The following is a 25,363-nucleotide window of genomic DNA, read 5'->3' as shown; positions in this document are numbered from 1 at the left end:
ATAAAGTAGTTTGAGAGATCCTGTGGCCATTACAAATGCTGTATAAATGGAAGATTTTATTATTTCCTGCCACTGTTATTTTCATGAGTTGAAAAGCAAGTTATACACAACACAGCTTGGTGTGTTTATTTTCTTGATTCCCTTAATCACCATAAAAATAAAGTAGGCATTCTGATGGCGATAGAAGTTATGTGAATTGTTAATCATAGCATAACTCATGATCAACGTAATATTCTGAATGAATACAATGGAACAACATGGAAAAAAGTCATATATCAATCTGGAAAATTCATCTTTAATATGTTTTGCATTAACGTTACTTTTTTGATATTTTGAATAATCAATTGAACTTTATTGTAAAATAAATTATTACTCTACTTCACTATTATCATTCAGGATTTAAATTTGCTTTTGATCATATGGTACCATATATAGTGTATGCTAAAGCTGTGATTGTTTTACATTCAACATTAGCACCAGCAAAGTTTTAATCTGACCAATATTCCTTTCATTAACATTGAATAAAGAAGCTGCTATAAAGTTTTGGAGAGACCAAATCCAAATTCACTTCACCACTTCCTGCTACACAGCTTGGGTTAACACACTATTTAAAAAAATCTCACGTGTAAGCTGTGAAAATTTCTGAAATAAAAATAGAAAATGCTGGAACAGCTCAGCAGATCTGGCAGGACCTGTGGAGAGAGAAACGGATTTAACACTTCCACCTTGTTATGACACATCAGAATTGATCATTTTAATGCAGAGATCAATGGAGTGGAAAGTGAAGTAAAGTGTGTACAAGGGAAAACCTTATCATTGTTCTGGAAGGGAGGGGAAGGGATGAGATCAGAAGGGCAGGGAATTGGTCAGACATGGCTGAAGACCCTGCTAACCTCATGGTGGGGTAGAGGTTTGGTGTGGAGGACAGATTCCTCAAGCGAAATAAAAGGACATCAAATGGTATGTGGCATCACCAGAACAGATGCAACAGACTTGGAGAAACTGGGAGAATAGAATGGAGCACTTATTGAAAATGGAATGTCAGGAAGTGTTATCAAGGTAACTGTGGGAGTCATGGGATTTTAATGGATAATGTTGGACAACATATTCCCAGAAGTGGAAACAGAAAAGGCACGGAAGGGAAGGGGCAAGTTAGAGATGGACCAGGAAGTTCACAGAAGGAAGAAAATTAGAAGCATACTTGACAATATCTTTGAATTCTGGACAAGAGCGTGAAGTAGTAGTGATGATATTGTCAAGGTAGCAGAGAAGGTGTACAAGGGTGTAGCCCAAATGGGATTGAAACCAGGAATATTCCACAAAGATCCAGCAATGACTGAGACCAATTAGGGTACCCAGAGCTCTACCTATAACATGGACAAAATGTTAAAAATCACACAACACCAGGTTATAGTCCAACAGGTTTTTTTGTTTCCAAATAAACCTGTTGGACTATAACCTGGAGTTGTGTGATTTTTAACTCTGTGCATTCCAGTCCGACACCCGCAACTCCACATCATGGAGAAGATGAGACAAGTAACAAGATAAATTGTCGAAAGTGTGAGCAAGCTCAGGCAGGCAAAGGGGAATGGTGGTGGGTGGGGACTGTTCATGCCTCCTTTCAAAGGTGAAGCCATCAGGCTATTCTGATGGAAGATGGATGCGCAACAGGATTTCATATCCATGGTGAAAGGAAGGGTGAAAGAAAGTAATTAGGGAGAGACTGAATAAAAGGAGAGGAAAAAAAAAAGAGTCAGGCTAGGAAAGAAATGAGTTTAGTGGAACAGGAACAGGCTGACATGATGGGTCTGCCTGGGCAATCCTGTTTGCGGATTTTGCAAATGAGGTACAAGTGGAAGGGGGTGTTTGAGGTGGGTGATTGTGGATGGAAGATCTCAAGAGGTAATGAGGTCAGTGACAGTCCTTCAAACAACAATCTTGGGTTCACTGGTGGGGTCATGGTCAGGGAGGAGATTGGAGGAAGCATCTGAGGTTTGGTGCTCCGTCACTCTCCAATTACTTTCAGATTCTTCTGATGCTTCACATCGATTTCCACAATTTCCAATTTTCAGGCCCTAGCCCCTTCCTTTCATTATGGATATGAAATCCTGCTGCACATCCATCTTCCACGCCTCCTTTCAAAGGTGACTGTTCAAAGGTGAAGCCATCAGGTTATCCTGATGGAAGATGGATGTCACAGAGATGTCTGTCATCTTCATTGGCTTTCAAAGATGACGAATGAAAAGTCAGTTCAGATAAGGTGGAGCTAGAGACTGCCATGGAGGAAGAAGTTATGACTGTGAAAGTGTTTTTGTCAATACCTTATTAAACAAAAAGAGGAAAATGAAAGCAAAGAAGGTGAATTGACTGAAAGATTCAAACAGAAATCTCATTGGAGTGAAGAATAGAACGTCTTCAAATTGCGAATTGAATTAAACATCCATACAAAAACAAAGTACTGTTGATGCTGGACATGTGAAATAAAAGAAAACAGAAGGTGCTGGAGAATTTCAGTAGGTCTGGCAGCATTTATGGAAAGATAAACAGTGTCAACATTTTGAGTCCAACATGACTCTTCTCCAGAAAGCTTCTATTCAATGCAGAAATGCAGCAGTATCGATAGATTGATAAAGTTTTAAGCTTTTTAAAAAATTGTTGTGCAATATGCTCAAACAACCTTATGCTCACACAATTTGACTCCTCGGTAAAGCATATTTTTGAATTTCAAAATGGGTTTCTCATTATGCTCCTTTTTTTTTACATATTTCCTTCCTCATGCCTGTAGTGTTTTTCACTGAAATTAAAATGGAAAATGCGAGAAGTAATGAATAGTACTGACAGCATATGTGTGGGAGGAAACCGAATTAATGTTTCCCGGTAGAAGAATCTTGATGAAATGTCGTGAAAGAATATTGAGGTCTCCCCTGTGCCTGGTTTGGTGATGTGGCAGGGGATGTTCAATCTTATGGAACAATGGTGACCAGGAATGTTGTCATTTTTCAGCCTCCATCCCAGTTAAGTTGATGGCAGCATGGTCCCTGAATGGCATTAATAGCCCACTTAGTGGTGCTAGAGGGGCACAGCAGCTCAGGCAGCAGCAAAATCGACGTTTACGGCAAAAGCCCTTCATCGGGAATAAGTTAATAGCCCACTGCCAATTGAGGCGCTTAAATGGACAATAAATGCTTACTTAAGGATCTGATTCCATTTCGTGGAGACAGTACGGACTGCAGATGCTCGAAGTCACAGTCAATACATGTGATATCACCATCGGGCTGAAACGTTGACTTTCCTGCTCCTCGGATGCTGTCTGACCTGCTGTATTTTTCCAGTTTCACATCTGTTGACTGTGATTCCATTCTCACTGGTATTAACCAAGCAGTGAGTGAGAGGGTGTTCATTATGTGGGGTCCATGACAAGCAGACCCCCAGTGAAGTGTACAAGGGTCCCTCATTCAAAGACTCCAAGTCCCTGATTGAGAGACCTGCCATTGAGTAGAGGGGTGTGTAGTGTGAACCAATCTCAGACCCTCACTGCAGAATTATCTCTCCCATTTTCACATGCCACCCAACCTACAAGTCCCATGCAACCCACTGTTACACACCTGTGGCCTGAGATCAAAGTGACGCTGCTAACTCTCAATGGACGTTGTACCAGCAGCAGCCCTTTCTTGTTGGTGGCGCTGTTGCGTCCTGTGATTGGCTGGCAGCTCTCACTCAGCAGCCTTGATTCTGGTGAAAGCCCACAGCTGCCTGTCATGTGCCTACATGGAACAAGATTCAGTGGGCACCTAAATAAGGTAGCAGTGGGCTTTAATTCAGCTCTATGGTGGAGATGAAAGTCCCTATTATCTCCGTATAATTCCATCCACCAATCTGAAACATTTAACTCTGCAGCCCATATGCAACCAATTGTTTTCAGCATTTCATGTAATCAGTATATTTATAGCACCCACAGTTTCACCAGGCTTGTTAATGCTGCCTTTTGTGCCATGACTTTACCGTTATATTGTCAATGCAGTTAGATACACTAGGATAGTGAAAAAAACAAATCTTACTGAGAGGCTTTAAATAATCTCATGTGAGCAAATGAAGTTTAATATACTGGTGTAGCGGACATATTCACCTGGGGCTCAGGAAATTTTATTTAAGAGCAAATATGGTGATATAACAAAATAATATGTAAACATGCTCTAATACAAGGTGGTGTGAATGCATTATAATAAATATTTTAAAAAGATGAAAGGGATTACTAATGATAAATTGAAGATTAGAGGTAATGATTAAAAACACCACAAACCAATAGTTTAGTTAGAATTTTACCAGTAACATCACAGAGGACTGCATCAAGTCTGATGCCCAATGTGGTCCATTTAGCAGGGTAACTTGCAATGGCAGAATCAGATGCTCAGTGATAACCCACTCCAAGGAGGATTAGCGTAACTAAGAGCCCAATAGGGGTCATTTTATGGGATCACCAGCATTTTGTCGATGTATTTCCAGTAACAGTGACAGGCACCCTCCAACACCAACATTCTTCAAATGGAACTATACCTCTCCCCATGTCGTAGTTAAGTCTTTGGAACTGCTGACCCTCAGGTTGGACTGGCAGCGTGCCTATAGCTGACCAATGGGGATGTGATGGCTGGACTGTTAATCCAGAGGACCCAGATAATGTTATGGGCACCTGGGTTTGATTTCTGCCAGAACAGATGGTAGAATTTGAATTCAATTTAAAAAACAATCTGGAATTAAGAATCTAATAATGACCACTATTCCATTGGTAAGTGTTGGAAAAAACCCATCTAGTTGACTAATATCATTTAGGGAAAGGAACTGTTAGACTCACCTACATATGACTCCAGGATTAGTGGTGCTGGAAGAGCACAGCAGTTCAGGCAGCATCCAAGGAGCTTCGAAATCGACGTTTCGAGCAAAAGCCCTTCATCAGGAATAAAGGCAGTGAGCCTGAAGCGTGGAGAGATAAGCTAGAGGAGGGTGGGGGTGGGGAGAAAGTAGCATAGAGTACAATGAGTGAGTGGGGGAGGGGATGAAAGTGATAGGTCAGGGAGGAGAGGGTGGAGTGGATAGGTGAAAAAGGAGATAGGCAGGTAGGACAAGTCTGGACATTTCAACTCCCCCTCCCACTCTGCCGAGGACATGGAGGTCCTGGGCCTCCTTCACCGCCGCTCCCTCACCACCAGACGCCTGGAGGAAGAACGCCTCATCTTCCGCCTCGGAACACTTCAACCCCAGGGCATCAATGTGGACTTCAACAGTTTCCTCATTTCCCCTTCCCCTTCCCCCACCTCACCCAAAACTTCCAGCTCAGCACTGTCCCCATGACTTGTCCAGACTTGTCCTACCTGCCTATCTCCTTTTCCACCTATCCACTCCACCCTCTCCTCCTTGACCTATCACCTTCATCCCCTCCCCCACTCACCCATTGTACTCTATGCTACTTTCTCCCCATCCCCACCCTCCTCTAGCTTATCTCTCCACGCTTCAGGCTCTCTGCCTTTATTCCTGATGAAGGGCTTTTGCCCGAAACGTCGATTTCAAAGCTCCTTGGATGCTGCCTGAACTGCTGTCCTCTTCCAGTACCACTAATCCAGAATCTGGTTTCCAGCATCTGCAGTCATTGTTTTTACCTACATGTGACTCCAGACCGACAGCAATGTGGTTGAATCTTAACTGGCCTCTGTGAAATTAGGGGTGGGCAATAAATGCTGGCCTAGCCAATAATGCCCTCATCCTGCAAATGAACAAAAAAAAACCCACAGCCCTCTGAGGTAAAATTGCTGAGCTGATCTGTTGCTGTACTTTTGATCCGAACACCCAAGGTAAAATCCAGACCTCAGGAAATATTTTTCAAGGAATTTCAACATTTTAAATCAGGTGTTTCATGTGGTTTTCTGAAGATTAATTCGCCGATACCACATTCATGGAAGAGAAAACAGCAAGAATTATGGATCGATTAGTCATGTGCAAAAACAGGACTGAATCTTCAAGGCTCACTCAGACCTTTTAGAAGATTAGACAGAGGTAACTTAATTGGGTGGAAGACAAAAATCTAGTTTCCCTATGACAGGCTAAAGATTTAATATGAAGTCCTCAGAACCTTTCAGATGGGTCAGCTTTCCCATCATCAGTATACCACGAATGTAAATTAATACCCTAGCTGACTCAAATTACCTCGTGGGCACAACCTTGTTAAGCAAACAAGTGTGTTGACAAAACAAACAAAATACTTGAGGTTTGTATCTTGTGGGTTATTCTTAGAATCATAGAGTCATAGAGATGTACAGCACTGAAATAGACCCTTCGGTCCAACTCATCCATGCCGACCAGATACCCTAACCTAATCTAGTCCCATTTGCCAGTACTTGACCACTATCTCTTTAAACCCTTCCTCCTCTATGCCCATCCAGATGCCTTTTAAATGCTGTAATTGTACCAGCCTCCACCACTTCCTCTGGCAGCTCATTCCATACACGTATTGAAAAGGTTGCCCCTTAGGTCCCTTTTATATCTTTCCCTTCTCACCCTAAACCTATGCCTCCAGTTCTGGACTCCCTCACTCCACGGAAAAGACCTTGTCTATTTATCCGATCCATGCCCCTCATGATTTTATAAACCTCTATAAGGTCACCCCTCAGCCTCCAATGCTCCAGAGAAAACAGCTCCAGCCTATTCAACCTTTCCCTTTCGCTCAAATCCTCCAATCCTGGCAACATCCTTGTAAATCTTTTCTGAACCTTTTCAAGTTTCACAACATCTTTCTGATAGGAAGGAGACCAGAATTGCATGCAATATTCCAAAAGTGGCCTAACCAATGTCTTGTACACCTGCAACATGACCTCCCAACTCCTATACTCACTACTCTGACCAATAAAAGAAAGCATACCAAATGCTTTCTTCACTATCCTATCTCCGTGCGACTCCACTTTCAAGGAGCTATGAACCTTAACTCCAAGGTCTCTTTGTTAAGTAACACTCTCCAGGACCTTAATATTAAGTGTATACGTCCTGCTCTGATTTACTTTTCCAAAAAAGCAGCATCTCACATGTATCAAAATTAAACTCCATCTGCCACTCCTCAGCCCATTGGCCCATCTGGTCAAGATCCCATTGTATTCTGATGTAACCTTCTTCACTTTCCTCTACACCTCCAATTTTGGTGTCATCTGCAAACTTACTAACTGTACCTCTTATGCTTACATCCAAATCATTTATATAAATGATGAAAAGTAGTGGACCCATCACCAATCCTTGTGGAACACTACTGATCATAGGCCTCCAGTCTAAAAAGCAACCCTCCACCACCACCCTCTGTCTTCTACGTTTTGAGCCAATTGGTATTGTATCCAATTGGTTAATTCTGTATCCAATTGGTTAATTCTCCCTGTATTCCATGAAACCTAACCTCGCTAACCAGTCTCCCATGGGGAACCTTGTTGAGGACCTTACTGAAGTCCATATAGATCACTTCTTCCTCTGCTGAGGACAAACTTCTTCAATTATGTAGCTCCCACATAACCGAGTTGTTTGTTTGTACAAATGTTAACAAGGTAAGGGGTGAAGCCTGACCAAATCAACCAACTCATCAGAAGTCTTAATCATATGTGCTCTTATTTCTTGGTGTTAAATTTTCTCAGTACAGTGTATGGAACCAAACGTAAAGGGGGATCAAAAAGCCTGCCCAAGTGAGGCAGCTATACTGTTGGAGCTGGGTATTCCTCCTTCTTCTGCTCCTCCTCCTCCTCCTCCTCCTCCTCCTCAATCTCAGCCATGGTAATGTCACTGATGGGTTAGGTTGGTCAAACAGCTACCATAGAAGTAAGGAACTTAATACCTCTGTAATCTGGTCATTTATCCCTCTAGCAAGGGGAAATATGCTTTCCTTGTGGATCACAATTAGAAACCCGAGGCTGATGATGCCAGGACACAACCCTCAGACTGATGCTGAACAGTGCTTCAATTTGTTCATTCACTAATGTTATCATTGAGCAGGCAATTGGTCTTCAGAAAATGTGCTTTGAATGCTGGGCTACCCACTGGATAGGTGATTGTTTGCTGTGCGCTACACATCCAAGAACATAGAACATAGAACATAGAAAAATACAGCGCAGTACCCTTCGGCCCTTCAGCCCTCGATGTTGCGCCGACTGAAGCCTACCTAACCTACACTAGCCCAATAACCTCCATATGCTTATCCAATGCCCGCTTGAATTACCATAAAGAGGGAGAGTCCACCACTGATACTGGCAGGGCATTCCATGAACTCACAACCCGCTGAGTAAAGACCTTCAATGAAGGGAGATGGATCCATTACTTGTCTCTACAGGACTGGAACAAAGCACATTCCTTCTGGAGGATTTCAGACAGGCATCGATAACTATTTAAGGTAGTCAACAGCATATCCAATTGGTGTCCCTTGAAATTGACACAAGTGATAATGTTATGTGGAAAATAGAGATTATTTAGGGTGGAATAAACATATAATGTGAAAACTTAGCTTGATTTTACTTACATTATGAACAGCTGGATGATGTAACATGTGTGCCGTATTATTTGAAAAAGCCTGTGCCTATTCATCAGAATTTATTAAATGTGGAATGTTTTCACATCCCCGATTCATTTATGATGACACTTTTGCCAGTCAATTACCAATGTGATAGATAGTTGGAATGGTCATTTGCTGAAAGATTGTTCCAGTGAGTGGTGTTTTGGTAATAAGTGCAGGTAAATTTAAGATGAGTGGAGGAAGCATAAAGAGGGAGGTTCACAGACCATTTTTAATTAGGTTCAGTTGGATTGTTAGAAAATGGGCTGCATTATCAGAAGTGTCTTTTGAAGATAGCAGTCACATCGTTCAAGATGGAATTAGATGAACATGAAGAAGAAAAATATTAAAGGTTATGTGAAAAGGGCAGGAAAATAGGACAGCAGTTGATATTTGCAATGTGGAGTTAACAATGCCACAGGCAAAACAGACTAAAATTACCTCCTTCTGTGCTTAAATTGCTGTGAGTTCAGTGAACTGGTTTTACTGCTGGCTTTTCAGTTTTGTAAAATATGGACCTCCCCCAAGCCATGTAACAATGGATGAATCATCTGCAGATAAATGATGGGGGAGGGGGTCATGCACGTGAATAATGACACTGGAAGCCTTTAAGGCTTGATATTAGTGGTAAGCAGCTACAAATGTTGGGGGATAAGGCAACCACCACCCCCCACCACCCATCTGTCAGTCACAATACTCAGTGGGAGAGGTGATCAGGATAGGTATCATTGGGAAAATATAATGAAAGTCAAATTTACTCTTAAAAATATAACTATATAGTAAAAGCTTTGATAAAGGACATGTTATAAAATGCTTGTTGCTTTGACTTTTTGAAACTGGCTGCAAAGTATCAAAGATGTAAATGGCAGAAGAACATTGTCAAGCAATGTTGGAGATGAGGCATTTCTTCACATAATTAGATTAGATTAGATTAGATTACTTACAGTGTGGAAACAGGCCCTTCGGCCCAACAAGTCCACACCGCCCCCCCCGAAGGGTAACCCACCCATACCCCTACATCTACATTTACCCCTTACCTAACACTATGGGCAATTTAGCATGGCCAATTCACCTGGCCTGCACATCTTTGGACTGTGGGAGGAAACCGGAGCACCCGGAGGAAACCCACGCAGACACGGGGAAAATGTGCAAACTCCACACAGTCAGTCGCCTGAGGCGGGAATTGAACCCGGGTCTCAGGCGCTGTGAGGCAGCAGTGCTAACCACTGTGCCACCGTGCCACATAATGTTTTGACTTATTTCAAATTGCTGACAGAAACTGCACATGATTGGGAGGCTCCCTTGTGACAGAATAAGCTGAGAAAATATATTTTGAAAGACCAATACTCACTTCCTCCTGTTATCATTTAGCATTTCTAATCTATGTTCTTTTTTTTATTTATTCACTGTGGTATGTTGCAGTTGCTGACTGAATCAACATTCATTGCTTATCACTGATTGACCTTGAGTAAGTGGTGGTGAGCTACTTTATGAGCCATTCCAACCCTTGTAGGTAAACAAGCCATGCCTTTAGGAAGGGAATTCTAGGATTTTAACCCAATGGCACTGAATAAACAGTGATATATTTCCAAGTGAGGAAGGTGAGTGGCTTGCAGTTGGTGGTTGTTCCCATGTATACCTGCTCTTGTCCTTCTATTTGGAGGTGGTTGTAAGTTTGGAAGGTGCTGTCGAAGGACCTTTGGTGAAATTTTGCAGTGTACCTTGTAGATAATACACCGTTGCTACTGAACGTGGGTGAGGATGAGGGAGTGGATGCTTGTGGACGTGGTGCCAATCAAGCGGGAAGCGGGCTGGTTGTGTTGGATTGTATCAAGCCTCTTGAGTGTTCTTGGAACTGCACCCATCCAGGCAAATGGGGAGTATTCCACCACACTTCTGACTTGCACCTTGTAGATGGTGGACAGTCTTTGAGGAGGTCAGGAGGTGAGTTACATGCCGCAGTATCCTTAGTCTGTGAAGTACTCATATAACCACCGTGTTTATATGGCAAGTCCAGTTGAGTCTTGGGTCAATAGTCACCTCCAAGATGTTCTGAGGGGGGATTAAGTGATGGTAAGTACTGGCATTATAGTTTAAAATTTAGTCCAAGATTTATCAATAGGACAGTAAACTGCTTTCAATCAAATCTTCATTGTCACGTGTGCATATTCATCACTCACCCACAAATTCATCATTTTATGAGATGTATGATCAGATTTAGTCAAGGAAATGAAACCAAAGCACCAGACAATCCGAATGAAGAGTTAATGCTCGAAATGTCGACTTTTCTTCTCCTCGGATGTTGCCTGACTGGCTGTGTTTTTCCAGCACCACACTCTTCAATACTGATGCACAGTGCCTGCGGTCCACACATTCTCCAAGAGGTTTTCATTGGGCAGGTCTCCCAAATCCCCATTGCCGCCATTCTATTAGCTTGCCCACGTGTAACAACATGCAGTAATTGGTTTTGAAGATCTGGGATGGTGGATAGGACAGCGGGGAGGAGAAACATGGGCTTGAAAAAAACTGGTTTTAGAAATGTCGAACTGCGGTAGGATTAGGCCATTTCACCTCTTGAGCTAGTTTTGCCATGCAATACATTCATGACTGATTCTCTACCTCAATAACATAATCCTGCTTTCTCCCAAGCTCATTGATGCCTTTCAAATTTAAACATTTTTCAATCTCTTTCTTGAATATATTCAGTGACTTGGCTTCCATAGCTTCTATCGTGAAGAATTTCAAAGGCTTACTACCGTTTCAGTGAAGAATGGGAAATATGTTGTTAACTTGAAAGGATGCAGAAAAGATGTACTAGGATTTGCCAGAGCTGGAGGGTTTGAGTTAGAAGGAGAGGCTGAATAGGCTGGGGCTATTTTCCCTGGAGTGTCGGAGGTGGAGGGGTGACCTTATATTTATAAAATCATGGGGGGCATGGATAGGATGAATAGCCAGGACCTTTTTTTACTCAGGATAGGGGAGTTCAAAATTAGACGGCGTAGGTTTAAGGGGAAAGGGGAAAGATATATAAGGGATCTAAGGGGCAGCTTTTTCATGGAGAGGGTGAGGAGTGTATGAAGTGAGCTGCCAGCGGACGCTGCGGAGGCTGGTACAATTACAACATCTCAGAGACATCTATCATCAGCCCAATCATCCCTCTGTGGATCTCTCTAGAATGACAAGGATCGGAGATATGTGGGTAAATGACTAGGAATGGTTTAGAGGAGTGTGGGCCAAATGCTGGCAAATGCGACTGGATTGATTTAGGACATCTGGTTGGACCCAAGGTTCTGTTTCCACGTTGTATGCCTCTATTACTCTGTATCAGGCCTAGGTGGTCTAAAACAATTTCTGAGACTGTCTCCCTGGGTCTAGATTCTGCAACCAGGTAAACATCCTTCCTATGGCTAAGATAAAAATCACACAACACCAGGTTATAGTCAAACAGGTTTATTTGGAAGCACTAGCTTTCAGAGCACCGCTCCTTCATCAGGTAGTTGTGACCCATAACCATCTGGTGAAGGAGCAGCACTCCAAAAGTTAGTGCTTCCAAATAAACCTGTTGGACTATAACCTGGTGTTGTGTGTTTTTTAACCTTGTACACCCCAGTCCAAACAGCACCTCCAAATCATCCTTACAGTTAGTCTGTCAAGCCCTATCAGAATTTGGGGTTGGAGTTGGGGAAATCTTCAATCAGCCTGAGGGCTTGTACATAGGCATCCCAGCTTGGTTACCTACAGACAAGCAGTGAAAGCTGCTGGACATCTATCATGGAATGGGAAGTTGCCACCAATTACATCCCCCTTTGGAGGCAATCCTTCTGACCCCTCCCCACTGCACGTAAAATTGCAGCTGGGGAAGGTGGTCACATTGTGGTAGCCAGTCAATAGTGTTGAGCCTAAATTGCCCCTCAAAACCCTGCCTGTCAGCACTACCCAGGGGAGTAAAAATTCAATCCTGAATTTTAAGCTTCGTCACCCATAATATCAGGGCAGATTTGAATAGATGCCCAATTTATGTGCCTCATCATTTTTTACAGCTATTTTTTGATGGCATCTTATTTTAAAAACAGGAGACTATATCATAAAATGTTATTACTTTACAATTTTTATCATTTTTATTGTGGAGATTACTCATAGTTTATCTCTAGCTGTACATTGCTTACAGCAGTGTCATTGCAATGATTCAGTAACCCAGAGAAATCTAAATTCAAATCCCATCACTGCAGTTGTGACCTGGAATTAAATAAATCCGGTAATTTGGAATCGGAAATAATGTGAAGGCCAATGTTAAAAGGAATGTGCTTCAGGGGCTCATATATTTTGTCACTTGCTTCTCATTCTCCAGGGCAAATCAGGCCTGTATGTTACTTACATCCTGAGATAAAAATAAAATTACATATTGTTCTCAGCTAATTCACACAGAGATGACAGGGTTGATGAAAGATAATAAAACAAAGTTAAAAATCACACAACACCAGGTTATAGCCCAACAGTAAACCCGTTGGACTATAAAGCTGGTGTTGTGGGATTTTTAACTTTAAACACCCCAGTCCACATCATAATAAAACAAATACTTCTGTATACAGTGGCCTATGCTGTTGTTCACGCCTGAGAAAACAAAACAATGTCAAGCTGCAAGCAGAGCCATCTTATCGATGCGCCCCCTTATGTAAGTGACTTGGAAATATAAGGGGTGAATCAAGATCCAGAGTTTCATGGATGGGGAATGGTGTTTACAAGGTGGGATGTGGAATTGACTGGAGAAATGGCTAAAACAGATGGCACTGGCAGGAAGAAGAAGAGACTTGATGCACACATGAAGAGAAAGGGAACTGAAAGGCATGAGAGGGAAGGGATTGGAAGAGGTCATTATAATGGGGGGGAAGGGTTGTGTGGACTATAAACACCACGGAATCAGATGGGTCAAGCAATCTGTATCTGTGCCTCGGGAATTTGCAGATCTCAGAATCTTACCTGTGTCTACCATTACTGAAGATCATTGGGAAAACAATGTGCTACCTCAGCTGAGGATTGTCAATTGTTCGACATTTGGACCACTTTCATGTTTCAATTTGCCAGCTTTGTTTGGAAGTCTTGACAATTTGAAACAGAGTAGTTGAGAAAACATGGAGTCATTCTCTGGTCTGGCTTTGACAGTAAAATGAGAAGTAGTCATGCACAGACCATGGTATTTTTTATTTGAGTTCTCTGAGCCCCTGTGGCTTACATTAAGTCTATTCTGTTGCCATATGTCTCCATGTGCATTTTACTACAAACCAGGTGTTTTGAATCTAGGACCTTATCATCAGTGGGAGGTAAATGTTCACAGCTGGGGCTTCAGGTCAAGCATATTTTCATGTTCCACAACAATTGCTGGGCCGCAGGGGGAAAGAAAAGAAAATCTCTTTTGCAGTACAAGGGAGGCAGAACAAAGTGCTTCTGCAGGTGCTGGAGAAAGGGAACTGGGCCTTGAACACAACCATAGCTGTGGGATCTGCATTGGAACCAGATGTTGCAGAAACAGAGACAGAAAGTTGCTACCGATCAAAGCACAGAGGTACAATGACAGATCAGAACCATGGCAGACACCAGCAAGACATCAGTAAGGATCATCTAAAATATGAATCAAAGAGAGGTAACAATGATTGCTGATCTACTGACACCGTTCAGCTCTCCTTTCAGTTAGAATGACTTTAGGAGTTTGACAGTAAAAGTATACGACATTTAGAATACATGTGTGTGTGTGGTCTGACAATCTGTGGAGATATTTTGTCATAATTTGTGAGCTCATAATTTGTGAGCTCAGATTGGCCAGCTATATTTTCCATGAACCCATAATACAATTTATGCCTCTATTCCTCCAACCTTGCCTGCCTCTTTAGTGTCCCAACAGAATGATAGAATCGAATGACAGAACCTCATAGCACACAGCGTGTCCATTCGGTCCATCAGGCCTGTTCTGGCTCTTGGAAAGAGTTGTCCAATTAGAATAATTTCCCTGCTCATTCATCATAGTGTACTCTTTTTTACCTTACTAGCTACGTGTCTAATTCCCTTGTGAATGAACATACTGCAACTGTTTTAATCAGGCAGTGTTAACCACACCATGGCAACTCTTTGCTCCCAATTCATCTGGGTGTTTTTCTCCAATTATTTTAAATCTGGTTATCATTCCCTCTGTCAGTTGGAGCAGCTCATTCGGATCAACTCCCATCAAAACCTTTGGTACTTGAATGCCTATAGTGAATTTTCATGTAGCATTTCTGATCCAAAGAGTGCATTCCATCTTTTCTCATCTCACCAAACGATGATGCCAAGTGAAAAGCAGAACATTCCCGACAGAGAAAGGGAAATGACAAAGTGATCTCCGAAAATGGCGCCTTTGGCCGATCCCATGTGAATTATGATTCTATCCAATTTATTACTGGCCTCAGCAAATCCCTCCAAGATGTTTTAGCAAGAGAAGAACAAATCTTCGGGAATCCGTAAGGAGAGGAATGCAGTTGTAGGGACCACAATTAGTTACAAATTAGAAATGAAAAACCTGGTTTCTCAGCTTTCACTTCTGAGGTATTTCTGAACAACTGAGGCACATGACGTAGAAAACAAATACCTTAAATAGTGACTAAAACATGGGGCAGAATCTTTTGAGAGTCAGAGTGATCTAGGCTATGTTGAGCTTTGTGACACAATCAGAGAAGAAGTGCAGTGAGGACCATCTTGATATCAGGAACACACCACACCATCTTCTGCCTTTGACCAACGGTGTGATGAGAGCCTCGCCAAGTAGTGAGGGGGATTACTGCTTGCTGTGTTGCCAACTTGCCTCATTCATATTCAGCTTTCTATCTCAACAAATTTGCCAAGTCAACGAGTCATCCAGAAACCTGACATGGGAACCAGAATGGCTACCTGGTGGATTCAGCTCACTGCTTACGCCAAAGGAGTTGCTTGTTCTCTTTGACTCAACTGCAGCTCAGGGCATGATCCATGGGCACCAGCCACATACACCTCTCATCCACAGACATCGGCATCTGCCATCTGAGAACTCCTCACAATCATCTTGCACCTTATTGATACACTGGCAGCCCATTTAAGTAACAGAGACTTATATTGGATAACACACTGGAAATGAGCATTCGGAGACTTCGGCAAGTATATTTTGCATATGAAGAGACAGGGACCCAGGATCTTGCGTGGCTGCCTGTGTGGATTATGTAGGTTCTCCTGTGACTGTGCGTGTTTTGTTCACATGCTCCGGTTTCCTCCCACTGTCCGAAGATCTGCAGGTTAGGGCCAATTGGCCATGCTAAATTGCCCTTCAATGTGCAGTCTAGTTGGATTAACCATGGGAAATGTGGGGCTATCAGGATAAGGCAGGGTGTTGGGTCTGGGTGGGATGCTCTTCGGACTCGACAGACTGAATGGCCTCTTTCCATCATGGAAGGATTCTACGACATGCAGTGCCCTGCCTATGCCATAAGTATTGGACTTCATCCAAAGCCAAAGGTTATCACCACTACTGTACTGAGATGCTCCACAGTGAAAACACACAGGGGAAGGTTGGAACATCTTGTGGTAATGGACATCAAGGTATCACATACAGCATGTGCCAGCTGCCCACATGGGAAACAACACTGCACGTGCATTCAACCAAATGGCCATGTCGGAAACCAGTAGGGATTAATCCAGAGTCCAGATAAAGCTGAGTATGTTTACTTGTCCACTTGAGATGCTCATGGTCAGTTGGTCTATCCAAGTAGAGTGAAGGGGGTGTGCAGTGGTCAGTCCTGTAGGACGAATGCAAGCATTCAGGGAAATCATGTGCCATCAGTCAGGGAACTGTAAAGATAGAGGCTGGGACTTTGGTCAGTCATGTCTTGGAGCTGCTCATTGAAGGTGACCACAGAATTGAGTGAGTGTAGTCCTGGAAGCCTGCTAAACTTTCAAGAGGATTCAGGGTTAGGGCAGAAGAGGAGGGAGTAGGGGCAGTGGGAAATCATTGCTTGAAGTGGTGGGCTGGGGATGGGCGGTGGGGTGGTGTGGGGATAATGTGTAGAAGGGACAAGGGTGGGGATGGGGGAATCTCTGTTGGACAGACTTGGCGGGGGAGGAGAGGTCAGTGGGAGCCTGTGTAACAGGATCAGAGGGCATTGTAGGCAATGGGAGGGAGTCAGGACTGTGGGGACATTAGTGGTAGTGATTATGACTCTGGTCTCCACAGGGGGGAGTATAGAGGAGCAGGAGGGGCACCGTTTTTACCTAACTGTAGTTGAAGTTCAATGTAGCAGGTCCCCACACAGTAGGGATGGACTTATGGAGTACTCTGAGGTAAAAGGGGGACGCAGAGTCTTTGGGGCTGTGGATATCTGGTAATCATGTGGGACGCATGGGTTATATTCCTTACCATCATTTTCTGTTCTCCTTATGCAAGGTGCAATTACATAATGGCTGGGGCAATGTCCAGGTTGAGCGGAATGTCAGCTGATGTGTGACAGTATGAGATCCACATTTGCTGGGCGCTAGGACATTGTAGCAACAAACACATGAACAACTTTTGCGACATTTAATTCACAGTAATTTCATTACCCATTTGTGACATATATAGAACAAAGGTATTTCAAGACCAAATGCTGATTACAGGTTATTTGCAACATGCCACTCTACTTGCAGACTACACTTTGGCATCTCAATGATGCTGAAGTTATCAGCAATGACATTATAAAAGGCCAAAGCTGGCTGAAGGGGAGCTGCTGTTTGTTCGACTTCCAAAGGTCCTATGTGAGCCACACATCATTTAGTTCTCTGCCACCTAACTGTGTAACAATGGTCTGTATTGAATGCAGTGGGAGGTTGAGTGTTTGATGTGGGTCCGAGCTAGAAAGGGTGGTGTTGCTCTGCAGGCACACCCTGCTCAATATCATTGGGTGGGCCCCCAGTCGGCACAGCACCTGCACTTAGTGGCAGGCTTCCTGAGTCTGAATGTGGATGGATGATTCAGGCGTCCCCTTATTATCCGTTGCAGCATGTCTCACTGCTCATCGCCCATAGCTGCAGGGTATGCCACTGCTGAGGTATAAGAAATTCTTTCACTCCTCCTGTTCCTATGTTCTGGCATTTCCACCGACAGCCCTAGCCCCTGGCACTGGTGACATATTAGTCATTGTGACTACCTTCCTAACAAAATAAAGGCAGATACAGGAGGGCCAATGTTGACAGCAAACCCTGTTCATGATGCTGAAATCCAGTTTGCATTGGGATAGTGCAAGATTTAACCTCTATTTGCATTCACTTTTACTTTCTGCAAATTAAAATTCATGATTAGATTTGCCTAATTGTGTGTGAAATTCACCTAATGGTCAATGACAGGCTGCAAGTGTATAGTAGACATTGGAGCCCCATGACACTAATTAAGGAGTTGGTTAGACGGGATGTTTTTTTTTAGATTAGATTCTCTACAGAGTGGAAACAGGCCATTCGGCCCAACAAGTCCACAGCAATCCTCGAAAGAGTAACTCACCCAGAACCATTCCCCTCTGACTAATGCACCTAACATTACGGCTAATTTAAAATGACCAATTCACCTGATCTGCAGATCTTTGGACTGTGGGAGGAAACCGGAGCACCCGGAGAAAACCCACGCAGACAGGGTGACATAACTTCATGGTCATTGCTGGGTCACAATTTTGCCAATGAGGGTCATTGCTGATTGCCAACTCTTGCACAGGCACACAGCATCCTTTCAAAGGTGACATGGGTGCCAATCTTTTGGTGGATATGTCAAGTTAATTTGGCACAGTTTTTTGAAATTTAAGACATCTTCTTTCCTGAAAAAATATGCACAATGCTTCTTTTGTCAAGTCCTCAGAAGTCAAAAATCTTTTTATTTGTTTTCAGTGTATAGCTCAGCCTGCTGTGCTGAGATTCATTAATAGTTTTTAATCAATTTTATACTGCTTTTGTCCCCTTGGACTTGGTCAAGCCACTGAGCCCTAAGAATGTAAGAAGGGATTCACCTTAATATAGGTATCTTCCATAGTTTCAGAATGATGCAAAGAGATTTGGGATCAATGATGTAGATATGAACAATCACCACTGTTGTAGTTCAGGTTAACACAATAGTTGATGGCTCTATGATCCATCACATGTGGCCCATTGACCAGATAACCTGTTCTGTTTTGTTAATGTGGTTTAAGATTAAATATTGCCCATTGGTTGTGAAAAGCCTCCCCTGTCTTCAAAAAATGGTCAATAGTAAATAAACAACCTATTTTACGCCCAAGCTGATTTCCTTTTCTATTGACTTGTGAGAAAAATAAAATTGGTTTGTAAGTTGGAAAGGCTATTGATTTATTAATATCCGTTTGTATTGTTGCCCAATTTTAAATCTGTTTGTACGCATGGAGTTTGAATTGAAAATCATCATGTGGAATGATGGAGGATTAGAACAAAATATTTACACATTTGGAAGCAGGGGCATTAATGTTTTAAAACCAATGCCAGCAAACGGAAGATAATATAGTCATTTATTCCTCGTGAATATTATTTTCTAGTAACAACCGCAACTACCACAATTTTTGTGAACCGACGTGTTGACATTGACAGATTGGTTACACAGTCTGTTGAAATCAATATCAGTGTTGATGAACTGCTGATAAGACTTGGCTGTTTCAAAATATGCAAAGCTCTTGCTGAAAAAAATAAAGCAATATTCAATGCAACAATATAACTACCAAAAAAATTTGATTTGAATTGACAAATGGTTCATTAAAACTTTTTTGAAGCATGATATACTGCTTCAATTCTATAAGGCAAGCATTCAAATGGCCAATGTAGCAAAGGATATCATAGAAGTGTTCGTGCTACTCACCCTCCACAACAAGACACATATGGTAATGATTGGAGGTCAAGAAACATTTTCCTTTTAATGCCTGGGCAGCAAGCATGAATTGCAAAGAGTTTATTTTAAAAAGTTGCAAAAATTTTGTGCTGTCAACCACAACAATTTGTAGTTCTCTAGTGCACTTAATATTTTGAGGCACTTCATAGAATTATTATTAGATACAAACTGACAAATTAACTCTGTGATCTGCCTTATTGCTCGCAAGACAAAGCTTTTCACTGTGCTCCGGTACACGTGACAATAAATTCAATTCAAAGAGTTACACAAGAAGATATTAGTACAAGAATCAACTGTAGCTCAGCCACTTTCCACTTTCACCACCGAATCAGAAAGTTGTAGCTTCTAGCCCAAGTCTACTGAACACTAAAATCCAGACTTTCTAGTGTGCCGTCAGAATGGTGTCATTAAATATAATATGCAACAATGTGTTTACCACAACCAATTCATGCTAGCAGGAGGGGAGGTGATGGGCTAGGGATAGTGTTATTGGACTGTTTAAACAGAGACCTAGGTAATGTTCTGGCAACCTGATTTTTAATCCTGGCATGGCAGAGGGTGGAATTTAAATTCAATAAATAACCTGGAATTAAGAGTTTGATGATGACGATGTATACATTGTTGATTGTTTGAGAAATCCATCTGATTCACTAATGTCCTTTAGGGAAGGAAACTGCCATCCTAACCTGGTCTGGCCTACATGGTGACTCCAGACCCACAGCAATGTGGTTGACTCTTAACTACTCTCTGGGCAATAAATGCTGCCCATCCAGTGATGCGTTCATCCACTGAATGGTCTCTCACCTTGCCTCAGCTAAGCCTATCTGCAAAACCTATCATTTCTTCCTATGCTGAACTAATTTTCCCATAAATATATCTACACTTATTGACTTAACTATTCAGCTAATGAGTTTAATATTCACACTGTACTGTGTGATGCAGCACCATTGTGATAATATCACTGGACAAGTTATCTAAAACTCCTGGCTAAATGCTTAGGTGACACGAATTCCAATCTCATTTTGGTAGCTGATAGAATGTAAATGAAAAGGAAAACTGGAATTGAACATGACTTTGAGTAATGGTAACCATTATGTGTATCATCTATCTTCATGAAAATCTAGGATAAAAGCAAACTACTGCGGATGCTGGAATCTGAAACCAAAAGAGAAAATGCTGGAAGAAGGGTCAGTTAGACTTGAAATGTCAGCTCTTTTCTCTCCTTACAGATGCTGCCCGACCTGCTGAGATTTTCCAGCATTTTCTCTTTTGGTTTCATGAAAATCTATCTGGTTTGTTGGTAAGGGAGGATATTCAGTCCCTTGCGCGGGCGGACCTAGAGTCAGGGGATGTAGAGTCAGTGTGGATAGAGCTTCGAAACACTAAGGGTAAAAAGACCCTCATGGGAGTCATCTACAGGCCCCCAAACAGTAGTCTGGATGTTGGAGGTAAGTTGAATCAGGAGCTGAAATTGGCTTGTCGCAAAGATGTTACTACAGTTGTTATGGGGGATTTTAACATGCAGGTAGACTGGGAGAATCAGGATGGTATCGGGCCTCAAGAAAGAGACTTTGTGGAGTGCCTCAGAGATGGATTTTTAGTGCAGCTGGTGCTGGAGCCGACCAGGGATAAGGCGATTCTGGATCTGGTATTGTGTAACGAACCAGAATTGGTCAGTGACCTCGAAGTGAAGGAGCCATTGGGAAGTAGTGACCATAATACAATAAGCTTCAATCTGCAATTTGAGAGGGAGTGGGTACAATCTGAAGTGACAATATTTCAGTTGAATAAAGGGAAATATGGAGCTATGAGGGAGCAACTGGCCAAAGTTCAATGGTTTAATACCTTAACAGGGAAGACCGTGGAGGAACAATGGCAGATATTTCTGTGTATAATGCAGAAGATGCAGGATCAGTTCATTCCTAAAAGGAAGAAAGATCCCAGGAGGAGACATGGGCGGCCGTGGCTGACAAGGGAAGTAAAGAAACATATAAGGTTAAAAGAGAAAAAGTATAACTTAGCGAAGATAAGCGGGAAAACGGAGGACTGGGAAGCTTTTAAAGAACAACAGAGGATTAGTAAGAAGGAAATACGCAGAGAAAAAATGAGGTACGAAGGTAAACTGGCCAAGAATATAAAGGAGGATAGTAAAAGCTTTTTTAGGTATGTCCAAGGCAAAAAAATGGTTAGGACAAAAATTGGGCCCTTGAAGACAGAAGCAGGGGAATATATTACTGGGAACGAAGAAATGGCAGAGGAATTAAATGGGTACTTCAGATCTGTGTTCACTGGGGAAGACACAAGCAATCTCCCTGAGGTAACAGTGGCTGAAGGACCTGAACTTAAGGGAATTTCTATTTGCCAGGATTTGGTGTTGGAGAGACTGTTAGGTCTGAAGGTTGATAAGTCTCCGGGACCTGATGGCCTGCATCCCAGGGTACTGAAGGAGGTGGCTCGGGAAATCGTGGATGCGCTGGTGATTATTTTCCAGAGTTCAATAGAATCGGGGTTGGTTCCTGAGGATTGGAGGGCGGCTAATGTTGTGCCACTTTTTAAGAAGGGTGGGCGGGAGAAAGCAGGAAATTATAGACCAGTTAGTCTGACCTCAGTGGTGGGAAAGATGCTGGAGTCTATTATAAAGGATGAAATTACGGCACATCTGGATAATAGTAACAGGATAGGACAGAGTCAGCATGGATTTATGAAGGGGAAATCATGCTTGACTAATCTTCTTGAATTTTTTGAGGATGTAACTCGGAAGATGGACGAGGGAGATCCAGTGGATGTAGTGTACCTGGACTTTCAGAAAGCTTTTGATAAAGTCCCACATAAGAGGTTAGTGAGTAAAATTAGGGCGCACGGGATTGGGGGCAAAGTACTAGATTGGATAGAGAATTGGTTGGCTAACAGGAAACAAAGGGTAGTGATTAACGGCTCCATTTCGAAATGGCAGGCAGTGACCAGTGGGGTACCGCAGGGATCCGTGCTGGGACCGCAGCTTTTTACAATATATGTAAATGATATAGAAGATGGTATCAGCAATAACATTAGCAAATTTGCTGATGACACAAAGCTAGGTGGTAGGGTGAAATGTGATGAGGATGTTAGGGGATTACAGGGTGACCTGGACAAGTTAGGTGAGTGGGCAGATGCATGGCAGATGCAGTTTAATGTGGATAAATGTCTGGTTATCCACTTTGGTGGCAAGAACAGGAAGGCAGATTACTACCTCAATGGTATCAAATTAGGTAAAGGGGCTGTTCAGAGAGATCTGGGTGTTCTTGTCCACCAGTCAATGAAGGCAAGCATGCAGGTACAGCAGGTCGTGAAGAAGGCTAATAGCATGCTGGCCTTCATAACAAGAGGGATTGAGTATAGAAGCAAAGAGGTGCTTCTGCAGCTGTACAGGGCCCTGGTGAGACCACACCTGGAGTACTGTGTACAGTTCTGGTCTCCAAATTTGAGGAAAGACATTCTGGCTATTGAGGGAGTGCAGCGTAGGTTCACGAGGTCAATTCCTGGAATGGCAGGATTGCCTTACACGGAAAGACTGAAGCGACTGGGCTTGTATACCCTTGAGTTTAGAAGACTGAGAGGGGATCTGATTGAAACGTATAGGCTTATGAAAGGACTGGACACTCTGGCAGGAGGGAACATATTTCCGTTGATGGGGGAGTGCCGAACCAGAGGACACAACTTAAAAATACGGGGTAGACCATTTAGGACAGAGATGAGGAGAAACTACTTCACACAGAGAGTGGTGGCTGTGTGGAATGCTCTGCCCCAGAGGGCAGTGGAGGCCCAGTCTCTGGATTCTTTTAAGAAAGAATTGGATAGAGCTCTTAAAGATAGTGGAGTCAAGGGGTATGGAGATAAGGCTGGAACAGGATACTAATTAGGAATGATCAGCCATGATCATATTGAATGGCGGTGCAGGCTCGAAGGGCAGAATGGCCTACTCCTGCATCTATTGTCTATTGTCTATTGTCTATTGTCTATTGTCTATTGTCCTTCATGAAAGGAAACCTGCCATTTTAGCTGGTTTAGCCTACATGTAACTACTGACCCTGAGCAATGTGCTCAACTCTGAACTGTCGACTGAAATAGTTTAAGGACAGGTGTGGGTAACAAATGTTAAACCCGCATATTATGACAGATCAAACAGAAAGCAAAACAAGAGAGGAGAGAGGTAGAGAGAAATGTTAAGGAAGTGAATTGAAATGTCTGAGACCTAAATAACATGCCTTCTGCATTGATTGGAAACAGGGTCAGATGGATCTCATTGGCAACGAGATCCTTGATTCAGTTGTTAACCTGGGTCAATCAGGGATTCCTGGCTGACAGATATAAGCAGGACATTGATTTAATCCCTGCCCTCCCCTTCACTTTTTTTGATCACACAGCATTGCCCTTTGATGTGAAGGGCAGTGCTTGTCACTGGCCACTCGGGTGTTTCCTTTCTTCCTGGTGGTGGAATATGAACAAAGATTTGCGTACTTGTTGTTCTTTACTGTGTCCTATACCTGCACACACACACGACGTGGGTGCTGGGGACAAATAAGCACTACCGCTGTTAGGCAGTAGTGGGAGGAAGAAAGAAAGAAAAGAACAGAAGTGTCAGAGGTTCTATTCACTCTGAGAACTGGCTCTGAGGGAGCTGGATCAGTGGTGAATGTCTCTCCAATTTGAGTTCGGGAGGGGAACGTCACTGCTATCTGGACCACAGTCAGTGTGTTACTGCTGTTCGTTTTCTACTAAGGAGGAGAGTTTTCTTTTTCTCTTCCCCTCGTTTCAGGTAGACTTCTTGATTTTTTAGTTTATTTTGAAAAAAAATCAAGAAATTTAGAAGGTTTCCTCAGTCTAGGGGCTGGCTCTGAGCTGACTGTTCAGAGCCAATGTACTGTAAGGTGACTTGGTGATGGGATAACGACCCCTGTGCAGCTGCTTCACCTATAAATGGGCTGAATGAAGAGAGGGATGTACAAGAGGTCAGAATTAAATGACCAGTAATTTATAAAGCTGGACGAAGTTCCAGTGATAGGACGGAAAGATAATTTAATGAAGTTTGAAGAGGAGGACAAGAATTTTTTTTTTAAAAAATGCCTTAGGGGAATAGGAACCATCATTGCCACTGAGCACAGAGGTGATAGTTGATCAAAAATTTATGTGAGTTACAATGCACACTACAATGTTTAAGATGATCATAATTTTATAGAAAGTTGAACCAAGCAACAGCTGGAGAAGTACATAATAGTTGCTCTGTCCCTGAAACCTCAGGTGGGGACAGTACTCTGGGCTTTGGGTCAAGTGTTGTTCCTCGGTCAGTGACTCTCTAGATGAGTTGAATGGGAATTTCCTCTTCAGGTTATCAAAAGTGAATTATCAGAAGGAGGAAATTTAGCCTTAATGTTCTAGATCATGGTGACCAATCGCAAGTTTCCTTGCATTCTTATCGAGAGGAAAGGCTTAACACTTCAACAATTATTATTGTTACTTTATTAAGTAGATGTTGGTTTAGACTTAGACTTTATTATCATGTGGACTCATGTATAAAAGTACAAGAGTACAGTGAAAAATTTTCGATGTCACACACATGGCACCATCTTAAGCACCAAGATACAAAAACTCAAGAACAAGGTAGAAAGAAATAAAGAACAAAGTTAAAAGTTAAACATTACAGTCCTTCTTAGTATTAAGTCAAAAATAAAGAAATAAAGCTAAAAGTTCAAACATTGCAGTCTTTCCTTGTAGGGATTTCACTTCCAACAAGGGCTTGATCTCCACCACTTTGACACACTTTCCACACACTGGTTCCATTTCCCCTGCTCTTGGCGTCACTACAGATGTCAGGGGAACCTCCATTGCTGGGTTGGACTCATTCCTGGGATCTCTAG

This window comes from Chiloscyllium punctatum, chromosome 9, assembly GCF_047496795.1.
Source record: "Chiloscyllium punctatum isolate Juve2018m chromosome 9, sChiPun1.3, whole genome shotgun sequence".
NCBI lineage: Eukaryota > Metazoa > Chordata > Chondrichthyes > Orectolobiformes > Hemiscylliidae > Chiloscyllium > Chiloscyllium punctatum.
The sequence above is the reverse complement of the archived record's forward strand: the minus strand, read 5'-3'. Positions refer to the sequence as shown.